The following is a 23645-nucleotide window of genomic DNA, read 5'->3' on the forward strand; positions in this document are numbered from 1 at the left end:
GAGAATCCCTTGAGCCTGGGAGGCAGAGGTTTCAGTGAGCCAAGGTCACAGCATTGCACTTCAACTTGGGTAACAGAGTGAGACTCTGTCTTAAAAGAAAAAAAAAAGTAACCTCTATGTGCTTCAGTTACATCTAAATTGGGGATAATAAAAGCCCCTACCATATGAGGCTGCTGCAAAATAAGTTAGTACATGTAAAATATTTAGAAGAATGCTTTGCCCATAGAAATGATCTACAATATTAAGATGTTAATATCTTTATATTCCAGATGCTTAGCACAGGGACAGCTACATTGCAGCTAATCAATAATTCTTTGTGGAAAGATTGGATACTTTTACTTCAAGAGACAGTCTATTTTTACTGGTAGAGAGATTTAGTCTTTTAATTCATGCCAATTCAAATCAATCAATAAACACCTATTAGGCCCAAATATGACTAAGGTCCTGTGCTAGACAATGTTGCAAAGCCAAAATGAGTAAGATGTAATACCTGATCTTCATTAGGGAATATTTGAACCTATCTGATTATAATTTGTACAGGTTGCTCTAGTTGAGCTTTCTGGAACAACTCATAACAAATCTGTTTTCTTCTTTACATGAAAGACTTTTCAATTATTGAAAACAATTATCCTGTCTACACTTAATTTTTTTTTACTCCAGGATAAACAATAAATATACACAATTCCTTCAGCCATTTCGTATGGGACATGGTTTAGGAGCATTCAATCAGTTTAATCATCCTCCCCAGATATATTCTAGTTTGTTAATGCCTTTTTGTAAATCTAGGGCTCAGAAATAGATACAATAATCCAAGCATGATTAAATGGACAAATAGTGTTATGAGAATCAGCACCATATAAATGGTGGCTAAACTTGAATGCATCCACAGGTAAAATGGGAGAATAAAGCAGGTTAAACGTTAGAACCTTGGGGGATTCTTTCAGTTCACATGACATGAAAATACAAGATATATAAAAAATAATTCAAAGGAAAAGATCATGAAGCAGGAAACATATTATAAAAAAACATATGATTAAGAAACCAAGATAGGATATTATCACACAATATCCATGAAAACAAAGTTTTAATATACAGTAATAAAGAAGTACAAGGAAAGGATTTAAGGAACAGTAAGAATGAGGGTTAACTATGAAATATGGCCAAAAATAAAAGTGAAGAAAGATGATCCTGAAAAGTTGATTTTGCCAGTGTTGAAAATACTGAGAGAAAATCAAAAAGGACCAAAGGATTCTGAAGAAAGGAACTGAAAGATGAGAAATTTAGTATCCCTCCCATTAGTTTGAAATGCCAGAAAAGAAAAAGTATATGTGAGATATGCCCTTTAACCTTAAATAAAAATAAGGTATTTTGCGTACTATGTATATAATCAATACTAATTTAAATTTTCATTTTCTGTTTCAATGATGACAGTACATGAGTTTTTCATGTTGATTAAACAGAAGAAATTGCCTTTCAGGGGGATGTAGTATTATACATAAAATTGAGTGAGTTTGGTGGGGTGTTGTGACTGAAAACAGTGAGATATTCCAAAAACAGGATAATACAGGAGAAAGAGAGACAAAGATTTTTAAAAGCTTCATAGCATTACATATATTTTCAAAAGATCTAAAAAAAAAAAAAACCAAGTAAACAAAAATGAGCAGCCAAGCAGCATTTAAGAGTTAATAGGCAACAGAATGATAGAAAGTCATTTTGATCTCTCCACATACTTCATATGAGTAAAAAGTAGTTCAAATTAGACTATTAGCCACAATACAAAGCAGAATGGATCAAGCTGGTTTTGAAATATAAATATTTACAGTAAAATAGCAACTTCTGCACTTAATGTCAAATAGTTAAGGCTACATCTATGCAACAAATTATTGTGACAAATAATTTATACAAAATGTTTGGTATTGCTCAATATTAAACAGTGTCTAGATATATTTTCAAATATTTTTATGGTGAGACAATAAAATATAGATAAATATAATTGTTTTGGTTATTATCTAGATAAAATGTGTTTACATGTTGTCACCTATATATTACATTATTCTAAATTCCCCCTTCTGCTCATCACATAACAATAAAATCCTTCTAGAAGTATTATATTCATAGAGAATCCTCCTTCCTTATGCCAGATATGTGACATAGCTATTTCTGTTAATGATTAGCAATCAATACCTATTTGGAAGATTGATTTTTTTCCTTCATCATATGTTATCTAGGCATCTGATGTGTTGTTATTATAGCGTGTCTTTTATAGAAAGAATAATACTGCTTTCCATACAACAGTAAAATTCAATGACTAACATAAAACTCTATAAACACTAGAAGTCTGTGTATATTCTGAAATTAATATGATATGTTTCTTATAGATAAAGTTTGTGAGCCATGAACTCCTTGTTAGCTTCAAGCAATCACTGCAAATATTTATTAAGTTCTACTATATGCTCCCTGTCTTTCCTCTCGTTTCACATTCTAGCCCATGTGTGGTTAGCCTGCAACCATTTAATAGAGAAATAGCGTGGACTAAAACAGCAGAGGTCCTAATCCAGAAATCTTGGTTTAGAAAAGAAAACCAAATTAAATCTACAAAAATATCTACTGACAAGAAACCTATAGGAAGCTCTTAAGTCATTTTCAAAAGCCACACCGAACAGTGCTCATATTAAAATTTCAAAGTAACTGCCTAAGGTAGTCACTGAAATAAATACAGACATATAGAGAAGCCTAGAATAATGCCAGCAAATCAAAGCAGAAATAATATATAGCTCTGAAAATTAACATTCCAGAAAAACAACCTTAAAATACAAAACATGCAAAAACAAACAAACAAAACTGCATTGTGAAACTTTAAGGATACTATAAAATTATAAATAATTAGTGATAATTTTAGTGTTATCAATATGCTGGTTAATTTTAGTTAGTTTAGTTAACTAATCAATGAAGAGAATTTCTAGTGAAATGGGGGCATATTGGACTCATGCATTGATCTCTACTCCCTCATCAAACCCCTCTAAAATGAAAGGAAAGGAATTAGAAAAGAAATACAGTTACAAAACATATATATAAGGGAAGACAGAATTTTACAAGAGAGACATCACAAAGTTTTATAAATATGGAATGCAGACAAAGGAGTGATAACTAACTTTAAAGATCATAAAAGCTGAAATGAAAGTTTTTTCATAGATACCAACAAGAAGCAAGATGTTGTTTGCTATAAAATCCAGGAAAGGTAGACTCAGAAGAGGGAAGGCAAGAGAGAAGGCAATAGATTATCAGAACAGAAGCAAGGCAAAGAACGTGGGGAAAAAACAAAACAAAGCAAAGTAAAACCAAAAAGTTAAAATAACTATATGTTAGAGCCTCAGAAAGATAAGAGAAAATTTGGTTCCACCAAAAGAGGAAAGGCCCTATATTTAATAACAAGACAAGAAATCAGAAAAACAAACAAACAAACGCTTTTGCAAATGAAAAATGTAACCAAATGAAAAACTCCGTATATGAGTTGGAAGATAAGTTAAGGTGATTCTTAGAAAGCAGAGCAAAAGAACAAAAAGATGGAAAATTGAAGAGAAACAAAAGCCAGGAAATGGGATTAATATAAGAGATTCGACATCTAAGTAATAGGAATTTCAGACAGAAGTGAGAAAACAAAATGAAGAAGACCATTAATGATATAATTCAAGAAAATTTCAGGGAATTGAAGGACATGAGTTTCCAGATCTAAAGAGATCACTCTGAGTACTTAGCAAAATGGATAAAAATAAATAAATACACCACGGGACATTGTCTTGACATTTCAGAACACTGGTAATAAAGAAAAGGTTCTATATGTTGTCGGAGAAAAACAAACAGATCACATGGGGAGGATCAAGAATCAAAATGGTGTTAGACTTGTCACTAGCAACACTGGAATCTAGAATAAGGCAATGGAGCAAGAATGCTTTCAAAATTCTCAAGGAAAACAAGTGTCACTTAAAATTCTATTAAATGCTACCAAATCCTATCAATGTGTCAATCAAGGTTGTGTGTGTAAAGCAAACATTTTCGGACAAGTTCTCAAAATACATACCTTTTGGAAAGCTACCAGGACACAACAAAGCAAGGGAGTTAGATGAGAGGAAGAAATGGGATGCAGAAACCTGATCTGAAAAAGGTGAGAGAAAAGAACATTTTGATTGGTTGGAAGGATGACAGCTGTGTAACAGGTGTAGAGGGCAAGCATTTCAAATTGGAGCAGAACAGATGCTTGGGAGACTGTTTAGAAAGATAAAACTGGCAGACAAGATGGTTTGTCTTAAAATCTAGACAGAATATTTAGACAATGATGAAGAGCTTGCTTGGATAAGTGATACAAACTTAGAACTTTGAGCATATGAATGAGTAAGATGCTATTAACTTCAGGGAAAATAGAAAATGCAGAAAAGGAAAAAAAATTAGATGAAGCTGCACAGATAAATCATGGATAACGTTTACACAGTCATGATAATGAAAGCACTGACTCTAAAAAAAATGACATCACTATAATGGAAGAATAGGAGTGTTGGACGGACCAGGAGATACATGTATGGCTGAATGAAGAAGGAAAAATGACTAAATCCTCTCCTCCCATGGTGGGAAGTCAGTAGATAAAGCCTAAAACTAAAATATCAAGTTCCAATACAGATATTGTTGAGAGATAAAAGCAAGCACCACATATAAAAGTTCACATGACTCATAACCAGCAGAGCCAGAATCCAAACATAGGCATGTCTGTCTCCAAATTACATTGTTTGTGTCCTCTGCTAATAAAACTTCTGTAGTGATGCCAAAATTATGAAATGTATCAAAAATTAGTTTTAAATGAGCTAACTTGTTATTAGTTACAAAAGGGGTTGATTAAATAAATGATAACCTAAGTAACCTAGTGCTACTATCTTGAGAAAACATTGTATTTTCTAACACTGGCAAATAGTTTTACATCATTAACCCACATCTAAGTACTCACAAAAGTGGATATCCACACTGAAATACCACAGCCACATAGAACTTCCTTTTTCAATGGCTAGCTACAAGTCCTTGCTATCACAAAATATATCTTCTGAATTTCTGATCCCTTTGTGACATTTTACCTGCCGACTATTGTGAAAGGTTTCACAATCCTGGCTTCCATAGTGGTGATCTTTGCTTTTTCAACCTTTAACAATCTCATCCCTTTTTCTTCTGTCTTGGAGTTCTACCCTTCTTTCTCTTCTCTGTTTAGTCCTCCAAAAAAATGATCTAACTTCGCAAACAGGAAATCTCAATCTATATTTCCAGTTCCAATAACTCATCTGTTCTGGTCTCATATTTCTAAATGCCTACTATTTGCATTTGTATATTCCACCATTTCTCACACTTCTTAATTTGTCCAAATTTCTTATGATCACAAACAACGTTCTTCCTGATCTAGCTGTTGATCACTTCGTCAATTTTATCATTCATACCTCTCCCTCAAACTCTACTCTCCAGCAAAACTAAACTATTTAAATTCTTAAGAACTATCTGCATTCTTTTTTTTGTCTCTGGACACATGAATACTCTCTCCTTTCTTTTTAAGATCCTACACCAACCTTGGGCTGATCTCTGTTTGTTCTTTAGAACTTATGTTTGAAATGATGCTCATAGAATCCTCCATGACAAGGACAGTGCCTTAGATATAGTGAGTGGAACAGAAATATTTATTGAATAAAAAAACAAAAAGACTCTCGGGTAGATGATCTATCTCTAGATAGTTTCTTCAGTTCAACACAAATAATGGTGCTTCATTAATCTTTCTTAAACATTGCTTTTTAACTATTTTTCATTTGCCTATGTAGGGGAGGAAAAATTTTTTCCTCTACTGTTTTAGGGCTTTTTTTTTTAGATGCACCTAATAATTAAATTGGCCTAAGACAGATCAACAGGAGAAAAACATACACATTTATTTAATATAAGTTTTATGTGGCACAGGAGCCTTCATAGGGAAATGAAGACCCAAAGATGTAGTCAGTGATGAACATATGTACTGAATTAGACAAAGAGTAGGACATCAGGAAAATGTGACAAGGCAAAGGAGCTAGGGGTAGATTCCTTAATTCAATGGAGAAATGGCTAGGAGCATAAGGATTAATCTAAGTTTGTTTGCACAGATTTTCCTGGGCCTCAACTTCTTGTTCTTGATGATGGTAAGAGTGACGCTTTCCTTCTGGTAAAGGAAGGACATCTTTCTCTTAGGAATTTCATCTCCTGCTTTTGAGAAACAGAAGAAAGGTCAGAGTGATCTTTTTGCACCTGCTGCTTTTCAGATGCTTTTAACTCACCATAGTCAATTTGTCAGAATGGCTTATTTTTAACTCTTTACCTAAAAAGCCATCAAGATCCTTATTCAAAGTGGAAAACTCTAATATGTCTGCCTTTCTAGGTTCTTCATAAAGTGGTCACTATACCTCTGCAACCTATGTCCAACTGCCCTGACATAAAGCCTCCTTCTGGTGTACTGACTCCTGGGCCCTTGATGCCCATCTCCATATCCATCAATTTGTTTTTGCTCTCCACTACATCTGTCATAAAACTTTCTTCCTTTCTGATTCTCAGTCCTAAAACAAATGGCTCAAGGCCGATGTCCCCAGAAAGTCTTCTGGGAGTCTGATGATAACAGCAATACTGTAGTTGTCATTCATCAAATATATTTTGAGGACCTATTACACAGGCAGTGTTTATGTATTGGGATACAAAAGTGAGTAGGAGAAAAGAAAGAAGTTATAACAAATTGAACATATGATTATAAAGTGTGACAAGTGCTAAAATCAAGAAGTAAGGTAGAGAATATTGGGTAAAGGGCACAGGAGACTTCTTTGGACATTTTGGTCAGAGGAATTATCTTTAAGAAGGTGATATCTAAGCTGCGATCTGAAGTATGGGAAGGATCTAATCATGTGCAAAGCTGTAGTGAAGGAAGAGAGTTTTCCAAATAGTGAATCCCCTATGAAAATGCTCTGAGGCCGGGCGTGGTGGCTCACACCTGTAATCCCAGCACTTTGGGAGGCCGAGGCGGGCAGATCATGAGGTCAGGAGATCGAGACCATCCTGGCTAACATAGCAAAACCCCTTCTCTACTAAAAATATAAAAAATTAGCCGGGCGTGGTGGCGGGCACCTGTAGTCCCATCTACTCAGGAGGCTGAGGCAGAAGAATGGGGTGAACCCGGGAGACAGAGCTTGCAGTGAGCTGAGATCGCCCCACTGCCCTCCAGCCTGGGTGACAGAGCTAGAATCCGTCTAAAAAAAAAAAAAAAAAGAAAGAAAGAAAGAAAAAAGAAAAGAAAATGCTCTGAAACAGAAGAGAACTTAATGCATCCTAAGAACTGAAATAAGACAGTAAGACAGTACGGCTGGAGCTTCATGAATGAAAGCAGAGTTGTCTAGAATGAGCTTAGAAAGATAGGCAAAAAGTCTATCAAGTCTGTGAGGGCAATTCTAAAGGGAAACAGGCGTTGGTGTTGAATGGTTATAATCAGAGGAGTGAAAAGATTATACCTATGTGTTTTTTGTTTGTTTGTTTGGTTTTTTTTTTTGAGTGGGAGTCTCACTGCCTCAGCCTCCCAGGTAGCTGGGACTACAGGCGCCCGCCATCACGCCCAGCTAATTTTTTTTTTTTTTTTTTTTTTGTATTTTTAGTAGAAACGAGGTTTCACTGTGTTAGCCAGGATGGTCTCAGTCTCCTGACCTTGTGGTCTGTCTGCCTTGGCCTCACAAAGTGCTGGGATTAGAAGCATGAGCCACCGTGCCTGGCCTATACCTGTGTTTTATGGTCATTTCTGTTGCTGTAGGAGGAATACACTGAGAAATAAAGAAGCTAATTAGGAAGGAGGCTGTTATAATCTACAAATACAGATAATGATGATGACCTGGCCAGGGTAATACCAGCAGAGATAAAGAGAAGTGACAGAATTTGAAATTATTTTTTGAGATGACATTTACAATATAGGTAAATTTTTGAAGGAGTAAATCAAGAGTTCAGTTTTGATCTTGTTGAATTTTAGATATTAATGAGAAAACCAAGTAGAGGTATCACGCAGGGAGTTGAATATGTAAGACCATGTCTTTGTGGTAGATAGAATTATGAGAGAAACCTCAATAGCCCTCTATAATCCCTACCTCTTGAATGCAAACAAGACCTGTAATTCACTTCTAATGAATAGCACATAAAAAAGGTAAAGAAATTTTGCAGAAATAATTAATGTTCTTAATAAGTTGACTCTGAGTCAATGTAAAGGGAGATTACCCTGGGTGAGGTTGGCCTAATCAGTTTAGCCCTTTCACAGAGGGGCCAGGACTTCCCTGAAGTTAGAAATGATCTCCTGCTGGTCTTGAAGAAGCAGAAAACTACATTTTGAACTTCCTATGGAGAGGGGTGTCCTCTAGGAATTGAGGCCCTCAGTTCTACAGTCGCAAAACACAAAATTCTGCCCACAAGTTCAAGCATGGAATATAACTCTGAGTTTCTGATAAGAATAAAACCCAGTCAACAGTTTGATCGTAGGCTTATGATATTCTCAGCAGAGAATCCACTTAGGTTGTTCCCATACTCTTAACTCATAGAAACCGACATGATATACACATGTTGTTTTAAGTTGCTAAATTTACAGTAATTTATCACACAGCAACAGAAAACTAATGCAAGCTCAAAGGAGAGGTCTAGGCTGAATATATAAATTTAGGAGTCATAAGCATATAGATGATCACTACACTTTGATTGCAAAATTAAATTTACTAGAAATATAATTCTAAACTTATATGCACCTAATAACATGGCATCAAAAAGTATAAGGCAAAAATTGATAGAACTATAAGAAATGGATAAATCCATCAACATTTTAAAAATGTACTTCTTTCAGTATTTGATAGAGCATTCAGACAAAATTAGCAAGAAAATAAGAATATTTGAATAACAGACTTAAAAACTTTATGTAATGGACACACATAGTATACTATTTCCAAAATGTAGAAAACATATATTCTTTTAAGCAGCAAGAAGCAAAACAAACCCAAGCAACATATATCAGCAGTATGAGTCCATTTTTATAAAAGTCAAAGACAGGTAAAACTAAATATGATTTGCTTGAGGCAGGTACATATGCAAAACAAGGGAACCCTTAACACAAAAATCAGGAGGCTGGTTACCTCTTGAAGAGAGAGAATGAGAGGAGAACACAGAGGTATGCTGAGACAATGATAAATTCCCTTTTATTTTCCTTATTCGATTTCCCCTTGCAATAGGTGGGATATGAGCAGAAGTCATACACATGTCTTCAAGGCCTGGTCCCTTAAAACAGCCTATAAAATTCTCACATTATCTCTCTTTATTTCATCTGGAAAGGAACCAGGGCTTGACTTTGAGGCAGTGGAAGGTGGCAGAACTGCTAAACGGAAGTAACCCAGATCCCTGAATGACTTCATGGAGCAGAATTTCTCCACTGATCCTCACGGAATTGTGTCATGAATGTGAAACAGGCCTTTATTGTATTAAATGCCTGAAATATTTGGTTAGTCAAATCTCCCCTGATTAAGCAGTGAATCTCCCCTGACAAAAGTAGGACACTTCAAAGATACTAGAAAAATTCTTTCCCTTTAGTGTGATAGTGAATACATGGCTATTTATCATTTATTATTCTTTAAATTATCAATATATGTGATTTTACTTTAAACATTAAATAAAATATTTAATGCAAAAAAGTGGCAACCAGAACTCTGAAACTTCTGCTATTGATGAAGTAAAGGCTTTTTTACTCTATCTCCTTTTTTTGAAAAAAAAAAAAGAAAACAAAAATACAAAGTATAAAAACAACCAACTGTCAAGCATACCTGCTAAATTGTGTAAAATCTGGAGGGAAAAGAGAAGAGAACAAGAATCCACACATCTACCCTCAAATCTTGAGCTGGATATAGATTTTTGTACAAATAACATTGTAGTCCCAAAAGGCTGTCCAGCAAATCTTACCGAACACTGGGACATAAATAGGTTAGAAGGAAGGTGTATGTTTTCCTGCTGAAACTAAGAATAAATGGGGACGTCAGGCTGAAGAAAATAGCACACTCTCCTACCATTTTTATTAGCTATGTAGTGGTCTCCCAGATGAGGATACTGTGGGAGAAAACAGAAAAAAGGCCATGACTACGAAATCACAACACAGTGTTAAGGGCTTTGCATGTTTCCAACTTGAGGGTAAGTGAAATTAACTTGGTGACCGAGGATATTCTAAACAAGACCCACACTGGAGCTGCAGGCTCCCTGTGTACAACACCTCCACATCATTAGCCCCCTTCAAGAATGGAAAACAATAAAAAAATGGCTTATGGACTAGAGGCTCAGGCAAGAGGAAAGGGTGGGCATGGGGAGGACATGGATTAGGCACAAAAGAACGCAGGAGGTAGCATTATATGAGTCTTCCTAGAAGAAACTCCTTCCATGAAATCTATTTATTCACAAAATAAACTAAAATAACTTGGAGAAAGAGGAGTGAAAAGACTGGTTTTGTGCACTGATTACATTTAAATGCGAAAATACGAAACATAATAAAAATGTAACCAAAATCTAAAATGAGGAAAGGAAATTGAAAGATTCTATATTTCATTTTTATTTTCTTAGTAAAACTGACTTAGTGGGGAGCGTACAGTCCTATGAAGTATTGTAAATGTACAAGGTTCATAAAGAGAACGTGGTTGTTTTACATTTTACCATGAAAGTGTTTTTTCTAAACTGATCAGTAAATACCACAAAAGGCAAAACACAAAACAAAACAAACAGTTAATCATTGAGTTCTATATGCAATATCAGGAATACTTGTCAGGTAATGATTAGGTATTTATTTATTTCCAATAATTATGATTTTCAGTGTAATTTTGCTTATTTCTGAAGACAAGTTTTATAGTTCTACTTTGCTGTTTCTTCTGTGATTGCAATGTTTTAATACATGCACAAATAAAACAGCTTCATTCTCTATTGTTTTACTTGTCCTTTCTGAGACTTTAGGTAAAATGACCTATTAAATATCATGAATGAAAAATGGTTATGTACTTGGTCTAGAGGTCTGCATTCTGTTTGCAGGGAATTCAAATATAGCATCTAGACTTATTCCCCAAGGCACAGTCTTTTATATGGATTTATTATCAAAAGGTTCTTTTTGTGCAGAGTCTTATTATCATATTTGTATATTCAATAAACTTAGAGTACAAATAGCTTCCAGCTAATAATTACCTACACAAATTGTTTGCATAGCTGTTTTCTTTTAATGTCAAATTCTGTATGGAAGTCCACCTTTCATACTGCTATAAATTCAAACAACTTTTAACTTATGTTATTCATGGTCTTGGAACTTTTTAAAAATATGTGAAATTAGAATGTATTAACAGTTTAATAAGATAACTAAATGCGATTTTACCCAGTTTTCTTGGGTGTTGAATTTCTTAGCAGTATGAGTGTCCTTTGTCTTACCACTGATATAAATATGAGTAGCATGGGAGTGGGAGGGGGATAAGGGTGTAAGAGCAAAGCTCTTATATTATTACCTTTAAGATAATCAGTACTTCTTAAGAACATGCTCCATCTCCACAACAATTTGTTACTATTTTCTTCTTATTAAAACAATATCAAGTTTAAACTGATTACAAATATTTGTCTCAATATAAGCTGAAGATGACCTGTAATTTTTTTAATAAGAAGATTCCATCATAGTGAATTTTAACCTCAGGATAGTGTAGGCTGGCGGTATCAAGAGACCAGTTCTTTCTGATTTTTCAGAAACAAGAAACTCTCCCTCTTTGCTATTATTTATAATAACTTATCAACTTACTATATGAAATATGAGGGGAAATAACTATCCATATTCTTATCTTTGGTTTATTATATTGTACATTAAGATACATGATATATGTTAAGATATAAGAAGATCTACATGTTTTCTTTTTATCATATACCAAAAGGCACCACTCCACTTACTCTGATCAAGTTACCATACATATCTGAAGGAGCCTTAAATATTATCTTAGCACCACGCAAAGTATTCCTACAGGGACCTGATTAGAAATATTATATCATAAGCTTTTACAGTATGAGGAATATTTAAAACATTTAGTTTGAAGTTAAAATTTTCCTGAAGAAATAAACTTTTATTTACAAATTTATAAATATTTTTATTTAACCTCATTTACTTTGTGCCTCTCATAGAACCTGAACTCAATGGATATTTTTTGACTAAATCGAGAGCTTTGTCTTCTGATATTTGTATACCTGTGTTATTGGGCTGTAAGTATCTGCTTCTAATACATTAGCACTAATGGTGCTTGCCAGTCTTCCTGAAGTTGCAGAGTTGAGAATCACACAGGATCCGAAATCTCACTGTGGCCCTGGCCAGATCTATCTGCTAGGTTGTAGACATCTTAGTGAAAATCATCAGTAATCTCATACTTTGTAGGCGAGCACCAACGTTTAGGAAAGACATGGAAGAATAAAACACATATTGCCATAGAGGACTCATTTCCCTTTAAAATTTCTCATGTTGAAAAGTTCTCATATATAACTGGAAAAATGAAAAAAATTATTTTATCTAATATATACTAATATTATCATATTACGTATTGCCTCCTATATTGCCTGAAACATCTTCTTCTAAGGATAACTTTTTCTTTAGTGTTTAAATATAAATTATGGAATTATAGAATGTTGAATGAAGATATTTAGATACTTTAGAGAAGACACTGTTAATTAATCAACTTTCAAACATTTAAGTTCACTTGAATATATAAAAATTATTTCATCCTTTGGATAGTTAACTTAAAATCATAGGATATTTTTTCTAATTTTTATTTTGAAAAATGTCTAGCCTACAGAAAATTAACAATATAACAAATGGTATATAATCTTTATCTAGATGTAAAAATTAACATTTTGTCATAATTATTTGCCTATTTCTCCCTTTCCTACACTTAAAACATTTCTTTTTGCTGAACCATTTGAAAGTTGCAGATATGAGATTTCACTTCTAAATACTTTCAAATATATCCTGTCCCTAAAGACACATCCTTCTATATAACCTCAATATGATGATCACACTCAAGAAATTGAACAGGGATGTAATACTGTTATATGAGCTATAGCCCAAATTCACATGCCTTCCATTGTCCCAATATTATCCTTTATAGATTTTTTTTTTCATCCAGAATCTAATCAAGAAGGATGGATGTCTTACAATTAGTTGCCAGGTCTCCTAGTCTCCTTTCATCTTGAACAATATTTCAGGCTTTATTTGTTAATCACACTGACATTTTTGACATTTTTGAAGTGTCCATGTTAGTTGTAGTGAAGAAAATCTACCAGTTTGGATTTGCCTGATTGTTTCCTTGTGATTAGACTCAGGTTTAACATTTTTAGCAGATTACTTCAGAAGAGACTTGTGTCATTCTTTATGTATCATAAAAAAAAATACATGATTTCAGTTTGTACTACTTCTAGTAATGTGAAGTCTGATTATTTGATTAGCTGGCATCTGTCAGACACCAACTATAAAGGGACGTCTCCCCTTTACAATTAATAAGCAATCTGTGGGGTGACACATAAAGATAATGTGAATATCCTGTCCCCACCAACCATTCACCCAATGGCGGACGATTTTTTTTTATTCTTGTCGTGCTGGTTGCAAAAATCTGGCTCTATTATTCTATTCTTTCTTTTCATTATCAGCTTGTATTCTTCAGTGAAACAGAGCTTTTCCTTCTCTCCACCCAATCTGTGCATTCACACACTCTGGGTTCATGGATACTTTTCTTACTCAATGTGCTCTAATCCATTACATCCATTATTACCCTTATGTACAAAAGATTCCAAATTTGACCAGGGAGAGTCTTTTAAATCTGGCTATGTCCTTCTAATGTGCCCTCATTTGTTTTTGAGCAATTCCTTGCTTTCTGAGACAAAATGTTCAAGAGTTTCCCCTAAACCAGTTGAAGCTAGAAGGCTTTAAATAAAAACGGTACTAACCCAACTCAGTTTTAATGCAACATTTTGAATTTAGTCAGAAACGTTAGCATAGTATCTAAAACATAGTAAGTACCCGTCAGTATGATACATGTCTTCCTTAGCTATTTGATACCTTGTTTGAATCTTTTGTGCAATTCTTAAAAATATAAACCATTAATTTATAACATAGATTTTTATATTACTTTTTCAATTTCACATTTTTCTTATTTTAATTTTTGATAATAAGATAAACTTCCTGATTTTCATATGGGGGCCATATGAATAGGTAACTTTCAGAGGATTTTCATTTTCTTCAGTATGGTAAAATCCTAGACCACTTCTTAATGCCAGAATGTATACAAACAGCAGGGCATAAAACCCCCATAAAGTGAAGCCTTTCAAAATTCCTGAAATTATCAAGGGATTTCACAAGTCAGAGGAAATAATATAAAGACATGCCTGGACATTTATTTATTTTGGGGGGTGTAAGAAATTCAACAGACCTGCCATACTTTCTAAGTAAACGTAGCACCACCCAAAGCACATCTAAATTATGGAGAGGAAAGAGAAATAGAAGAACGAGGAGTATGATATTTGAAGAGGTCACAAAGAAAAAAGTGGGGGCATCATAGCTTACAAACTTTCTTTCATTTACTTATTTACGTATTTTTTATTGGAATGTGAGGGTGGATATGTGTGTGTGTTTGCATGTGGTATATGTGTATAACTTTGTACATGGAGAGTTAAAGATAGAGATGTTCACTCAACATTTATTCAACAAATATTTATTATACTTCCTCTCTGAAGTAGGCATTGTAGTATTTGTTAGGAATACAAGGACCATCAAAACCAGATGGATCCCTATCTTAGTGGTTAGTTAAATAATTATACAAATAAATATGAATTTGCCACTCTTCTAAGTGCAATGGATACAGATACATAAATGTGTATATACTTATATGTATTTTATAAAGGGATTTAATTCAATTTAGGGATAAGAGATGGTTCATTTGAGGAAGTGACATTTGAGTTGATATTTTCAAAGTGTTAACTAAGAGTTAACTAGGGAATGCCTGAGATTGTGGTTTTAGGGGATGGGGGGATGGGAGAGAGCTAGAATGTTAAGGCAGCTTGAAGAAAGCCAGCCAGCTGAAGCTGAGGGAAGAATGGGAGCATCCAAAGAGATAAAAGTGGAGGAGGCTGTCCTTGATGGGCTGCAAAAATCAGGTGATGAGCGTTGGTCTTTATCTTAAGCAAAGCAATAGTAGTTATTTAAGTGGTTCCGTGGTTGGAAGGTGACAGTTATCATATTTGCATTTTGAATGCAAATATAGTATCTGGTATCCCATTGGAGGATGAATTTGGGGTGGGGAACAATGCCAGGAGATCAGTCATGGAGACATTGTTGTTTTCTACACAAAGGATGGTGAAACCTTACACTTGTGTGATGGCAGAGGTAGATTTTTGTAATAAATTTTGGAAGTCAAAATCAAAGCCTTGGTAATGGAATTGAAGGAGAAGTAATATCAAGATTAAAAGCAGATCGGACTATGGGAACCCTGCTCCTTTGAGGTGAGATGAACAGAGATCAGGAGTTTGATTTTGACATGTTTCATTTCATGTTTCTTTAAGATAGACGAGAAGAAATGCCAGGTATATGAGCTGTATCTACAAGTGGGCAATGTAGAGGGACTTTCTGAGCTGTGATTGTTTTATAGAATGCTCTGCATTAAATATATATCAATAATCTCATGGCATTCTTACTGGATAGTACTTGGTATATGTATGTTGAGAAACCCCAAGGTGAATCAAAGGTCTGAGGTATTAGATGAACAAGCTCTGGCACCTGGGATTTCAGTGACTTTTAAATTCATTTCTATTCTAAATGCTGTTCTAATTCCCTGATCTGCAAAATCTGAAAAAATGAATTTGCTCGACTTTTAGCAAGTAGCAAGTGGTGTATTTATAGGCTGAAGTTACAAAAGTGATCACGCAAGAGGCGGATTAGTATTTAAATTATTTAACAATCAGCACAATTTGGACTCCAGCTACAAATAACCAGTAAGACTGTACCAGTGCATCCAGCTGAATGCCAGCCCTGCTGGAGTAATAAAATCTCATTCTCTGATAATAAAAATTCCTAATTGAAAATAGAGTACAAATGTTAGAAGGTAAAAGGGTGTTGATATTTACTGCTTTTTGTCCAAAAAATGTCACTAACACCTAAGCATTTTTTTAAATAACCTGAGAAATCGATCTTTTGGGGGAAAAATTACCTTCCTTCTAATCTACTGTCAAAGAATCCTGTAAAAAAACTAAATTAATTTAGATGATCATTTCTTTAAAACTGTGCCGATTTAATTTTAAAATGTATTCATTAAAGTATATAATGAACATCATTATTTTATCTAAATCCTTACAGACTATATTTGCTTAAAGTAAGCAGGACCTATAGGTCACCATTTTAATTCCATCTGTGAAAAGAAAAAAAAAAAAAAGAAAGCAATAGAAATGACCACAAAACTAAGTGGAATTTTGGGCTTCTTGGTACTGAAATTAATGGACAAGTATCACATTCTTCATTTGAATCAACAGTGTTGTCTTATTTGGTTTTCCCATTTTCACATATATCTAACAGAGGCTTCTGAATTTTACCACATTAGCTGGGTATATTTTTCCTTTTCTTACCCATATTCTTTAGCGTTATAGAGTTCAGTTTAGGTAGCATTGAAGTACTATAGTAAAAGGAGGCTCTCTGAACAATGGGACTGGAATGTGTCATATATGTTTATTCTGACAAAGAAGGTTTTCTCTTGTATAGCAGAGTTAACAGTACAAAGAGGAAGGAGGGTTTTACTTTCACAATCTTTCCCTCTATTCCATACAAAAATAAAAAGCAGAGTAAAAGGCAGATATTCCAATAAAATTTCACTGCCTATATAGATCTTTGTGCTGTTCAAATGAAAGAAACACCTTATTTTCCTTATCACCTCCCAAATCCAACAACCTCAATTTCATCTTCTCTGAATCCCCATTGCACCACTATACTCACATTAGAAATTGTAACAAAAGCAGACCAAATAAAGTTAGGGGTCAGTCTGAGGTTGAATGTTGGGCAATTCAATAGACCAAGAAGCTTTCACTAAGAATGAACAATACACAGAAAACAATCACAGATCAAATTGTGTTCTGTACAATTGCTGCATCCTCTTTGTAGGGAAAGCTGCCTCTCTTGATTAGGTAAAACATGCCCTTCTATGTAGAGAATTTTGTGATTGTGTCAAAGCAATTGGTTATTCACACACATACACACCACACACACACATATTATTGACTTCTATCTCAAGTGCTGCGCTTACATTAAAAAGCTTCTTTCTTTAAAAAGAATAAGATATACAACGGCCTAAAAACGTGTAAGATGCACCCTGACTGGGAAGTAATCTAAGAAAAAATATCTCACAATTTGATAAATTCAAGATGGTGTAGCTAATACTCAAATGACATTTCATATTAACTCTTCATTTTCAAGAGCAGATCTTAAGTTACAGTCCAGTAGACTTCTTACTTTCTTACTTTTGTAAGATTAAACACCTCCGAAACGGACAAAATTGACCACACCCCTTCCCCTCAACTTCTAATATGGTAGCACAGGATACATCTATCACAAACAATATAACAAAATTCTAATATAACAGTTTATTTGGGTTGGTAATAGCTTTTGGGCTTTTACTATAAGCATACTTCATAGCACGATGTTTTGTGGTATAACTTCCAGTATTGGACTAGTGCAGTTCTTTTTTTGCATAAGCATGTTTCAAGGGCATTAAAAATATAAGCCTTAATAATATCTCCTTTCCTGTTTTCTCAAAGCCTAAAATTATGTGTGTATACATATATGCTTTCATAAATATGCACATATATACATATACATACATGCATACATGTATGTGATAATGTCCGTCTATATATACATGTATATATGTGTGTATATACATGTGTGTGTGTGTATACATATATATATGAAAACTTTCAGTGCTTTATGGAGATAAACATTTAAGCAAAGTTAAGGCCTAAGACAACTAAAATATTATCCAGCATGTACTTCAGTTGGTCACCACTTATTGTCACCCAGAAAAGATAGATTCCTAAGAGAAATAAGGACCAGAATAATTTTTATAAAGGTGACAGTGACAGAAAAAGATTAGAACATGACCTGCTTGAGGGCAGTGAAGTCTATGGTTCTGGTCCATTAGAGCCAGGGGATCAGTGAACAAATGGGATGGTCCTACTTAAAAGAAGTAAAGATAGATAGGTAGGAGCACGAAAAATAATCCATGCCTACATAAAAATCTTGGTTATCTAGCTCTATAGCTCTCATAATGACAAGTAACATCCCTACAATATATTTTAGGTAGGACTGGGTATGTTCAGGGTTGTCACAAATTATTGGTGGTGATAGTGGTGGTGTGCTATAGGCTTTTAGTGTATATGGGGGAGGCAGTCCAATTTAATGATGAGTTTTTCTAAAAATATTCCATATAAAGTTTATGTGTCCTATTGAACTAAATGTTATGAATATCAAACTGTAGAATCTGGTACATAATTATAATTAAGAATTTTATTTACATTCCCACCAAAAGCCAAGCAATTTACAGTAATAGTTTAATTATTTCATGTACTCTATCTTCTAACTCTAGAATTGATAGACTATAATGTTGATAGAAATTAAACTTAAGACCAACTCAGCACCAAATCAGTAATTTTTATTTTCGAAGTATTTTACTTACTGACAATACAGTGAGTAACCTGCATCTCCTGAAACAGAATTCACACTAGTAACAACATGGAAATGTTCCAGAAAGTAATTTTGGGATTTTAGTGGAGCATATCAATGGTATTTACTCTCTCATTTGCAAAATATCATACTTTAAAATTTTCTCACTCCAAGAGTCTACATTTGACTTGGCAAATTTTCCCTATACCATTAACTTCGTTCTTCCGGTTTTCACATACAAATAAGTCTGGGTTGTTGGTATCTCAACACTAGCTTAAGTCTATCCCTCATTCTTTCCACTTTCGTGCACTTCTTGCATGAGATGTCTTCTGATGTTTTATTTGTCTTAAATTCAAACTTATTCATCATATATTCATACAAGCGCTGACCTTACTATGTCTAGTAGAATTATCCCCAAGCATTAGTAGTGAAATACACATTTTATTACACATTACTTTTATTTTATTAGCTTTTAAAAATTACTATATTCTGTAATTATTTATAAATGGCTTTTGAGGATAATAAGGGAGTAATAAAATATTTGCTTTTAAAAAAGAGGAGAGTCTACGAGAGTCAAGGACCAAAGTCTGGTCCATGATGGCTACTCAGTGTATAAGAGAAGACAGCAAATCACAAGCCTTCTACATTTACCTCTGTACTGCTTCATTCCATGACTATCACGTATTAGTTGATACCGTGATGCCAGAAAGAGTTAACTCCCCTACCTAACTAATCTAACTTTCTAAGAGGTAGCTGGATGAGTAAGTCAGGAGACCAGGTTTCTAGTTTCTGCTCTGCCACTGCCAGTGTGACCTTTAGCAGTTCATCATGATCACTGTAGGTCCCCATTATGTCTGCAACTGTAAAATGAGGACACAGGAATAAATTACTTTTAAGGTTCTTTCCAGCTCTATTAAAAAATGCATAATCTTGATCCTAAGACTTAGGCACTGATAAGAAGAAACCGATTCCTTTAATAAATGTATATAAAATGTATCCTGTGGGTCTCAATTATATTTCCAACCACAATATTTCTTTGAAAATATTCAGTCAAGTCTTTAAAAAATGCCATGCCTTATAAAAAATGAAAATGTTTCCTTAAAAAAAAGCATCCCTACACTTTATGTAGTGAGCACATTTATGATGAGAACATCATCTCTATTCTGAAGGGTACATCTACTTTTCTATCACCATTCTCCTTACTTTGTAAAAGTTACAGTTTGGCTGTGAATATCTGAAATAAAAATGATCTTATCTGCTTTTCCCGTCATATATTTTTGGCAGTTCTAACCTTCCACACAGAGGTTTTCTAAATTCTAACAGTCCACAGAACTAACAATTCAACAAAATCTATGTCCAACTAAAAACTGACTATAAATAAGATGTTTAATGCTATGGTATGAATCAGCTTCTCGCTCAAGTAACTTATTTACAACCAATTTTGCCCTAGAGCTTTTGAAAAACACAATAGAAATCTGTTAAATTGGCAGTCTTGCTGAACTTCAACTATTTTATCTAGCTTGGTCCACTGTAACAATAATTGAGAGGTTCTCTTTGATGAAATGTGTTTTTGATTTGGCGCATAGGTACAAAGATCAAATGGACCATATCCCTTATTTAGATGGCTTCTTGCTATTCCTTCTCTTGGAAAGGACGTATTAATATATAAGGCCTAGGAATGCCATTTAACGCCAAACACATACATATGCTTTAGGAAAACACTTAAAAATGCAGTGCATTAATAGTAAGATGCATACATTAATACATTCTTATTTGGTTTTCAGGAGAAACCATTATCACTTTTTAAAAAATACTGACCACCTGTTACACGTCAAGTGGGATTGAATTTCTCAAACTTTGACTATAAGACTTTTATTTTTGCTAGGAACATATCTAATCCTTAACACATATTCATTAAACAGGTATACAATCAAGTCTTTAGCATCTTTATTTGAATGACATATAAACTCCTGCAAAGTTTTCATACCAGGTTTGCTTACTTCTGCCACCCAGCTCATTTCTGGGCAGTCTGCCCACTTTCCCCACCTCCCCACAAATGGGTTTTGGTATTTGAGGTATGAAAGCTCATTTAAAAATTAACCTAAACACAAGAAAATAATTAGAAAGGCAACTTGCCCGCAATAACAATGAAAATCTTTTTTAAACCAAACATGCAATACATTCCAAAGGCAAACACAAATGACTTTTTAAATAACCATGATTTTACATTATCTTTGCCTCTACTTCTCTCATTAACATGAACAATTCAGAGTACTTACTATACATGGTGAAACTGTTTCTCCTCAATAATTCATTTTTAGTATACAGAAACATAAGATGTAACATGTTCTTATGTAATATCCAAAGGTTTTAATTAGACTATATTTTTAAAGGCAACTTTACTTTCAAAATTATCTGTAGTTCGGGTTTATTCTGTCGAAAGCCATTCTAAGTTAGGAGAATCTTAACGCTTTCAAGGCAAACAGCAGTATAGAATAGTATAGCCGGTGATAATGCCCCACTTTTTCTTGGTTCCCGATAATCTTCAAGTACATATCAATTATTTACAAAGTGTGAAATCATCACTATATTTTTCCTCAAAATATACTAAAATGCTTTGCGATATTGCGCCTGTGTTTGAGTGAAAAGAATTTTCCTAATGTGCTGGCTATGCTAAAGGAACAAAGGATTTACTATGTAACTAAATTTTGAATAACATACCCTAATATTGAAGTTCTAATTAGAGCAAACACCCTTAAATGGGAAGCCTTTCTTGGATAGGGAACTGAATATCTCAAATCTTGCTTTACTGATGACACCAACAAAACAAAGAGTGTGAATCTATCTGCTGATTACATCCCAACTCATCCAGATTCCCAAATTCAAATACAAAGAACACTATACAGGTAAACATGTTATTCATTACCTATCTCACCTCCTATGCTATTCATATGCAATACTGATGTGGGAAACAATGTGTGTTTCTTAGGTTTATTGAATTTGGAGTTTGTAAAAGTAAGTTAGTCTCTTATTTTGTGAATTCTTCCTTGGAAGATGTTACACTCTCCTGGAAACCACACAAGGTTTCTGAAGTCACGGGGCTGTTTAATGCCCTGCTTCAGAGCATCAAATGCTACTCTTGTGACCAGGAAGAAAGGAAAAGAAGGTCATCAGGAGGGCCCTGCAGCTGCACTAATTTCCAGCTTCTCTCTGGTAACAAAAAGGTTGGGGTGGGGGGAAGCAATCAGATTTTTACTGGAGTATACACCAGCCTTGGCCAAGTGCTTTGAAACTTTTAGAATGTCTTCTTTCACTGAAAATAAAAGAAGCAGAGCTTATGGTGTAATAAGCCAAACACAACAGTTACTGAACTTGGGTCAACACTGGATACCATTACAGCTTTCAGGATAGTCATGGGAATGTATGAAATGAGTAAGTACGTTTTGATACCTGTGAAAATAAAACATTGTGCTGTAAGTGAGTGGGAGAGAACAGATGGTTGGTAATGATTTAAAACATTTATGTTTTTGGACTATCACCAAGCCTCTGTATTAAAAAATACGGTGTTTAGTTAGTACATACCAACATCTATATGCAAGGTGCTCATTTTCTGGGGGACGGTACTGTAATGAAGGAGATAAAAACCAAATGAGGTAGAAGGAACATTCTTCTCATTTTCTGGGGGCATTTAGTGTGTGCTATTTCTTATTGACTATGTGCAATCTTAATGCTTTCCATACGATGAGGGGATTTTAATTTTTCCTCAATTACTAGTCAACTGTAAGTGCCTAGGAATCATATTCTGTTTGATCGTATGGTGTAGAATTGTAATATTGCTTTGTAAATTTGATTCACTTTGATTCAAGCTCTTAAACCCTTTGAGCAATAATAAAAAGTGGTAGTTCAGGGTGCTCTTGCCCATGAAAAACAATAGCATTCACCTTATCCTCACGTTGGTTGGCAGGCATATGGTGTTATGATTAGGTACTGCAATTAGCAGGTGCCCAGCAACTGAATCAGAAGACAGATAAATACTAAATATGGTCACACTGCATTTGGGTGTGTATATGTGAGTTGAAAAGAGGCCCACGGCCTTCAAACCGAGAGGAATAATAACAATGTAAATAAAATTGCACAAAGATAGATTAACGCAATTCTGAGGTTACAGCGAAGAAAAATAAACATTGGTAATACTCTCAATTATCAGAAAAACTGCAAAAAGGGAGTCCTATTAAGCATCCACGGCGTTTTGATTTGAATCTGATAGCATAAGAGGGAGAAAAAAGTCACACACACATTGTATATTATTCACTTGCCATCGCTTTCGAAACTCTGGGAATTATTCAGGCACAGTTTGTTTGTGGGAGGGAGCTGGGGGTGGACCGCAGAGAGAGAAAGGAGGAAGGCCTGCAGCTCTAGACTTAGCACCTGTAAACTTAGTTGGAAATAACTCCTGACAGGCATCAACCATAACACCTTCTAACAGAAACATGCTGATAGGCAGGATGTTCAAATGGGGCAGAAGAGGCAGCAGGTAACGCTGTGAAAGTAACAGCAGCAGAAACAAACACACCATTCCTTCTCTCCCCAACCCACTTGCAGTCCCCTCCTCAGATCGCCTCTCCTAACCCCTCTGCTCTGGCCACGATAGTACCTGGCCTCCCAGTCCCCCTAACTTCCCTCCCACCTCGCTCTCAGCCTGCGCCCGAGCCTGAGCCAGGTCGCGGAGTTTGAGACTGACGCAAAGGAGGCACCCCCGCAGCAGAGATGCTCGTCTTTCTGCCACACACACGTTGGAGGACTGGACAGACTGGCAGCAGAAACTGAAGGCTGTTCCTGCCGTCCTCTTTCC

At 34.8% G+C, this 23645-nt stretch overlaps 1 protein-coding gene and 1 long non-coding RNA gene across 2 annotated transcripts in view; one reads left to right on the forward strand and one right to left on the reverse strand.

The window, feature by feature from the left end:
- The window catches only part of CHST9 (carbohydrate sulfotransferase 9), a 272442-nt gene that overhangs the window by 248199 nt on the left and 598 nt on the right, over positions 1-23645 (reverse strand). The gene's annotated exons all lie outside the window — the stretch shown is intronic.
- Positions 1-23645, forward strand: part of LOC104676056 — a 268747-nt gene that overhangs the window by 239105 nt on the left and 5997 nt on the right. The window lies entirely within an intron of this gene.

Source organism: Rhinopithecus roxellana, chromosome 21 (genome assembly GCF_007565055.1).
Source record: "Rhinopithecus roxellana isolate Shanxi Qingling chromosome 21, ASM756505v1, whole genome shotgun sequence".
Lineage (NCBI taxonomy): Eukaryota > Metazoa > Chordata > Mammalia > Primates > Cercopithecidae > Rhinopithecus > Rhinopithecus roxellana.